At 35.5% G+C, this 7441-nt stretch overlaps 1 pseudogene; it reads left to right on the top strand.

Moving 5' to 3' along the window:
• Positions 1-601: 601 nt before the first annotated feature.
• The window catches only part of LOC115071237, a 12047-nt pseudogene continuing 5207 nt past the window's right edge, over positions 602-7441 (top strand).

Genomic DNA, 7441 nt, shown 5'->3' on the forward strand with positions numbered 1-7441 from the left:
AGTAAAGGTCTGAAAAATTAAGTTGGTAAATTTTAATGACAGGAAATATAAAAGCATTGTAAGATCCACTGCATCAACAAATTTAATGACAAATGAAATATTTGTGTTTATGGTTTAAAGATACATGTACTTGATTTATTACTGAATATTAACATGCCAAATAATTTTTTACTGAAAAGTCTGTGTTGGTGCCACAAGGAAGGAAAAACATATGGTAATCTGTGGAATGTAGACTAGGGTAAAAATAGCACTCAGATGAATTACAATGAAAACTGGCTGTGGAAAATTGGCTGCATAGCAAAGTACATAGGCTTCATAGTTGAGGACTAAGGCATGCAGCAGTTATTTTCTGACAGTATTTTGTAGACACAGAAGATGAAATAACCTTTTATTGATCAAAGACAGTAGTTATCAGTAGTCCTGAAGATTATCCAGAAATTAAGCTAATTACAAGATCCCTTTATCATTCATACAAAAAAAAATTCTGATATTCGTAAATTCCAGAAGCTCCTGCTTAGAACCATGTTGAAAAGAGCAGTTATTTTCAATGAAAAGTGTGAGACAAATCAATATATCCTGCATTTTCATTTGAAATATGACAATGGCTGATGCCACAGAAGCGCAGCTAGAGAGAAGGTGGGACCAACAGTGCACTGGCTTGTTCCTGAATGCTTGGGAAGTTCGGCAGGCCTCTAGTGAAAAACTAGGAAAAGTGAAGAATGGACCTGAGACATTCATAACCTTAGACAGTATTTGTGATGAGTAGTAAATAAGAAGTAGCCAAAAGAATGAATGACTCTAAAATTGTTAAAGATTTACTGAAGGGATTACATGATAAAACGTTAACTTAGATTTGAAAACCTACCATTGCAGTATGTATTATGAACATCTTGTCCTTGTCCTTGAAGAGTCTGGAGTGAGAAACTCCAGTCCTGGAAGGATAAGAGGAAAGACTTCTTCATGGAAGAGAAAGTACTTGAGAAGGATTTGCAGTTGACATTTAGGTTGTGAGAAGGAAAGAGGTAGAAGATGGGTGGGTGGGAGTCAGAATATTTGGAGCTGAAGCTCTGTATTATAGAACTGTGGGAACTAGGGAGGAAAGTGAAGTGATATATTCTTGTACACAGATAATTGGAACATGTAGCTGCAAGTCCATTATATCAATTATAGTGATATTGTGATATTACAATATAGTGTTATTGTGATATAGTGACAGTGATATTGTGATAGAGTGCTATTGTGATAGAGAAATATTGTGATGATATAGTGATATTGTGATATAATGATATTGTGATATAGTGATATAGAGATAGCATGAAATTTTGATATAGTGATATTGTGATATAGTACTGTTGTGATATAGTGATTGATAGAGTGATATTGTGATAGAATGATATTGTGATAGAGTGATATAATGTGATGGAGTGATGTAGCGATACTGTGATATAGTGATATTGTGATGTAGTGCTATTGTGATGTAGTGATATTGTGACATAGTGATATTATTATATAGACCTATTGTGATATAGAGCTATTGTGATATAGTGATATAGTGACAGAGTGCTACTGAGATAGAGTGATATAATGATTTTGTGATGGAATGATATAGTGATACTGTGATATCATGATATTGTGACATAGTGCTATTGTGATATAATACTATTGTGATGATATAGTGATATTTTGATGTAGCTTTATTATGATATAGTGATATTGTGATATAGTGTTATTGTGATGTAGTCCTATTGTGATATGCTGATATTATGATATAGTGATATTATAAATTTCTAATGCATCAGAGAAGTCAAAATTGTGAATTAAAAGGTAAATGAGCCTGAACCTTGTTCTCAGCATTTTAACAGTGTAGAAAGACAGACAGAAACAAAGATAAATAAATGTAATGTTCTCTTAGCTCTGGTATAGAAACTAAGATAAAAGGATTAAACAGCAGGGTGTGATGGCACAGGCCTTTAATCCCAGCACTTGGGAGGTAGAGACAGGTAGATCTCTGGAAGATCCAGACCAGCCTGATCTCTGTAAGCAAGTTCCAGGCCAGCTGGGGCTACATTAAGGATCCAATATCTCCCTTGGGGGAAGAGAATAGGCTCTAATACTGTAAATATTGAACAAAAACCAGTAAAAATTTTTTAAAATGAAATTCTATGGGTAGCCCTTTCATACCTCATACTACTTTTTTTTCTGAGACAGGGTCTCCCTGTAGCTCCAGATGGCCTGGAACTCACTATGTAGACCAGGCTGACCTCATTCTAACAGAGATCCACCTGCCTCTGCCTCCCAAGTGCTGGGATTAAAGCTGTGTATCACCAGGCTTAGCCTTCATGGATTTGGATTCAGTAATTACATTGTCCTTATTTTTCATTAAAACATATTGAAGATGTGAACAAAAATTTAGAAGAATTTATGATTGTAAGATTACGGGTGAGCACAAGTTCCTTCCTCAGCCAGAATTCTTGTGTGAGAAATCTGGCTGTGACATCATCCCTAGATGCAGACCCTCAACCTCTCTACCTCCTAATCTGTGAGAAACATTTTTCTTGTATAAATTGAAAAAAAAAAAAAACCAATTCTAGCCAGATGTACTGGTGCTCTTTTGTAAATCCAAAAGGTGGTAGAAGGAATATCAGGAGTTCAAGGTCATCCTCAGCTCCACAGTGAGTTCAAGGCCAGCCTGGACAACAGAAAACTCTGTTTCAGAAAAAAAAAAAACAGAATTCTGAGTTTATTACTTTCCTGCTCTATGACCTTGAACAACGGACTCAATGTCTATAGTAGTGAGTTTACTATCTAAAATGTGGGTATAACAAAATTATCTTCCACTATGAATATTCAAAGTGTCACTAAATTTAAAAGACTCAAGAAAAAACTTAATCCATAGTAAGTGTCCAATAATCCTTCGTTTATCCATTTGTAATGATAAAAAATTCAAGAAACTTCCAGATGTTCCACAATATTAGAGAGAGTAAGAAATAGTTTGTCTAATAGAATATCATGTCACCATAAAAACTTTTTTATTGACTATTAAACAGAGAAAATAATGATATAATATTAATTGCTGAAAAGAAGGCACAAAACTATATTTTCTGATAAGTCTAGATTTTCTTAAAAAGAAAATAAATACATAGATACTTAACCTGATGGGAAAAAACATAAGAACTCACCCTCACAAGTTATCCCTCACAAGTTATCTGAGTGCCAGAATAAGAAGTCATTTTTATTTGCTTTTTAGATGTCCCAAAAATTCTATCATGAACATGTATTATTTTTATTAAGGATGAAGCTGTTTAAAACAAGCATTGTTTAAAATCCCAGTACTTCACAAGTGCTCCACATGAAACACTTTACACCTACTGCTCAAAAGTCATTACTCATATAATGTCACTAGATCCTACTACATTCTCAGCACCATGGTAGACACTATATGGAAGATGTAAAAGCAATAGTTTTGGCTTTTATCCAGAAGAAGAATATGAGGCATGAAATGTTTTATACATCAATACAAGGTAAGTGCAAGGAAAAAAGAGGAAAGAGGGACAGGAATAATTGGGACAGGTTTTAAATAAAGAAAGAAATTTAATTAGCTCCTGGGGACAGGTAGAATTTGGAAAGCTAGAATACATAAGATAAAAAATGTCAGTAAAGAGTAATAAAAATCAAACAACTGTAAGTGGATAAGAGATATGCATAAATCATCATCTGTAAGGACCCACGAGTATCTGGCCCAGAGACAGTCAAAGTCTATGACCAAGGCTGAAAAGTAGATTCCTCCTCACTTGCCATCTTCAGGAAGATCCTAGACTGCATTGATGGTTCTAAGGATATGCTTGAAGAGAAAACCGTACTAACACAGAAACCTTTTTGATCATGGGCAAGAGCAGGATTCGACTTTGATTTGTTTTATAATGGGTTACATCATACAGCAGTAGTTCTGACTGGACCAAGATAAAAGACAGGTGCCTGGAATTTTATGGTTTCTTCAGAGTAGCATGTCTAAGTGGAAGAAACAGAAACAAGAACAAAAGAACATCCTGGAAGATGGCAAAGAAAGTAACCCATGAGACAGAGATGAATATTGGAGGAGGGGTGAAAACAATGTAAACACAATTCTCATGTATGGAACTCTCAAAAAATTAACAATAAAACATAAATTATTGGCTGACGTCCATTGTTCTTTCTCTAAAAACAAAGGAGAAATTGACAATTGTGGCTATTTCTTCTAATTCCATAAGTCTGTGACTCTAGGACTCATCACTTCAATCAAAACTTAAGAAATTTAAATAATCTTTTTCCTAGGCAATAACTCAAGTTCTCTTCTAGGATTATTTTTTAGTGATTCTTAAAACCTTGAATATTAAATGCTTTAATTTAATTAGCTTTATTCTGAATGCAGAAAACAAATATATCCCAAAGAGAACTGGCTAAATAAGATCAATAAATAAAATGTGATCTATTTGAATTGTGGAATTATGGAATCCCATAAGGTAACTATAAGGAAAGAATTAGGTCTATGTAGCAATGTAGATAGAACATAAAAACACATCATGAGAGGTGGGACCGTAGGAGAAGGGTATTATTAAGGGAGAAATGGGAAAAATGAGGGTACTTTAAATGGGGAAAACATAGTGGAAGGGTTAGACAATGTGAGAAAAATAATGCCTAGCTAGTTTTTTAAAAAAAAAAAACAGAAGGAACCATATTAATCGAAAAACCTACTGACAAATTACACATACAACTAGCTCAAGGAATATAGTATATATCTAGGAAAGGTTTATCTGAGAATGTTTGGTCTTTTTCCAAGCTTTATCTACATGGCACATGGTAATTAAAAGTACCAGACTGGTGAACTAAGCTTCTTGGATGTTTACCAGCCATACTTTGAGGACTATACTAATTTGGGCAGAGGGTGTAGCCTGAAAATGATTTATTTCTCCCAGACTTCTAAAGAGCCATGGGCTAGCGCAGTGTACCCTGGGAAGAAGGGTGGAGCCTAGCATAGAAAAAGATTGGAAGAAAAGGGTTGGTGCCACACTTTGAAGCAGGGAACAGGGAGCAGGTGAGCTAGCCTACCCTGGACCCCACGGGGCACCAGGGTACCTCACAAGGACCCTGCAGACCGCTTATGGAACTCTGTGGAGTGAGCAGACATGCAGGGATGCAAGATGAGGCAGACCTTGGGCAAAAGAGATCTGGAACAGAAGGCTGAGCCAAGCAGAGCTGGGTGCGGGGTGTCGGGTATCCATTTCCTTGTCTCTCCCCTCCCCCACCCAAAGGTATAAACTATGCAAAAATTCAGATAAAGATGTGTTATGTGGTTTGTCTTCCTGTGCCAGGAGCAAGGGGCCCTAAGAGAACTCAGGCGACAGAGGGACATGAAGGACAGTTTTTGCTCCTTGCCATCCTTGGTTGACTAAGTTCCAGCGGACTATGAACATCTCTCAAAATGTAACTGTGCAGATTCACCTGTCCTCTGATCAAGGAGGCCATGGAGACCCCATTAAATGGACTTGAATCACTGTCCAGTCTACAAAGAGGAGGGTCAATACAGAGGAAACATTTCCTCCTTGCTTCCAAATGAAGCCAGCCACCGTCAAGCAGTACCTTTGACTTATCTTCACATAGATGGAACTGGTAAAAGAAAGGAACCAGGGGCTCCTCCCAAGGCCATGTGACCCCTGAGGAACAGATCTTCAAATGACCTTAAATGTAAAATTAAATTGGTTTATCTGGGACAACTGTATGGTCTTAAACACCCAAAAGGAAAGTATAACCAAAGATTAAAGGGGTCAATATAATTATTTGAGTCCATGTGTATAGCTAAAGTCTACATAACAAGAAACAATGCCAGACAAGAGATACCTTCCTTTGAGTTGTTGGCCAGGGTGGCCTAAGAGACTCCCAGACAGTAACCCAGCATAGAACTGGGAAAATGAAGAGCAGAACCCAATCTTATCTAAGGAATATTAGCAAATGATTGCTGCTAGATGAGGAACAACTGATCTTCCTGAAACAAGGAACTATAGATAGCCTGACTAGATTCAGTGGATGGACAAGCACTGGGGAATGGCTGGGGGCATAGACAACACAGTGGACAGTAACAGGGATGACAGAGTATATGGGCTCCAGTAGGGCAGGGGCTATGGGAGGGTGCCATTTGGGATGTGGGTATACAGTTGAATAAGATTGTTTGGAATGTTCTGTATGAAATACACACAAAAAAATCAACAAATAAAAAATAAGTTATATTTGAGGAAGAAGCATAAAGCTTTGCTTCATGTTAATTAGTAGAGGTAAAAAACATTACCATTGAAATCTGCCTGATGACTTTATATCCATACTCAGGTGCCAAGGATCTGAGTGTAACCGACTGTGACTAGTAATAATCAGATACATAGAAATTACAGACACATGTGCAAGCATCTAAGTGTTAGTATCATTAAAAATGAGTTTTTCTGTATGAAACAGTATATTTTAAAATGAAATGGAGATTATTTTAAAGGTTAAGACCTCACTCAATTTTATATCTTATAAGGTTTATGCTGAGTTCAGTATTTTATAACTGTATTAATTAAACTGTGAACCTAAAAATTTATAGCCAATTTTGAAAGAGATGCATCTTTGCTCTAGAAATTTTTATTGAATATGTTAATGGTGTAATAAAATGCTTCTTCTAATCATGTGGTTATTAAATAAATAATTTTAAAGAAAAAGAAAAACACATTAGGTATTTATATTGAAAATGAGTCCTTCATAACTATTAAGACTTTTTTTGTAAAGGAGAATCATATTCTTAAAAACATAAATGGGGCATTATTGCAACTAAAGAGATGGAGTGTTGTGGTTTTTCTTCCTACAAGTGTTTCCAGTTGCCTGGTTGACTTCATGGCCATAGATTGCAAAATTCTGAGACAATTCCAATTCTTCGAATTCCTGATTCAGTGACATCATTTTCTGAATGATATTGATGTCACATTCGTGTAAAATACTGCATTCATGATGTCAGTCATGCTTTGGGCTCTGGAAACAGACTGATAAATAAATAGTTATAAATCTGGAAAAAATCATAAAAAACCCAAATAATAGAAGCAATGTACAGTTATAATATTCTTGGAACCTATGAGTAGATGGTACAATTCTCAGATAATGATCTATGAATACTTATTAATAATAATAATTGCTTATTCAGGAAAATTTTACTGCATTGTATGTCAATAGATTATTTGATGTAATATTGTCTCATATTCTGCTGCAATTAAAAGCTGCTTTTGTGCATATCTTTTTTTTTAATTTTTAAAAATGATTTATTTAATAACAACATACTTAGAAGAAGCATATCATTACAACACAATTGACATATTCAATAACGGTTTCCTGAGGTAGGATGCATCTCTTTCAAAATTGGCTGTAAATTTTTAGGTTTACAGTT

This window comes from Nannospalax galili, unplaced genomic scaffold (genome assembly GCF_000622305.1).
Source record: "Nannospalax galili isolate Female #2095 unplaced genomic scaffold, S.galili_v1.0 scaffold17, whole genome shotgun sequence".
In the NCBI taxonomy this organism is placed as follows: domain Eukaryota; kingdom Metazoa; phylum Chordata; class Mammalia; order Rodentia; family Spalacidae; genus Nannospalax; species Nannospalax galili.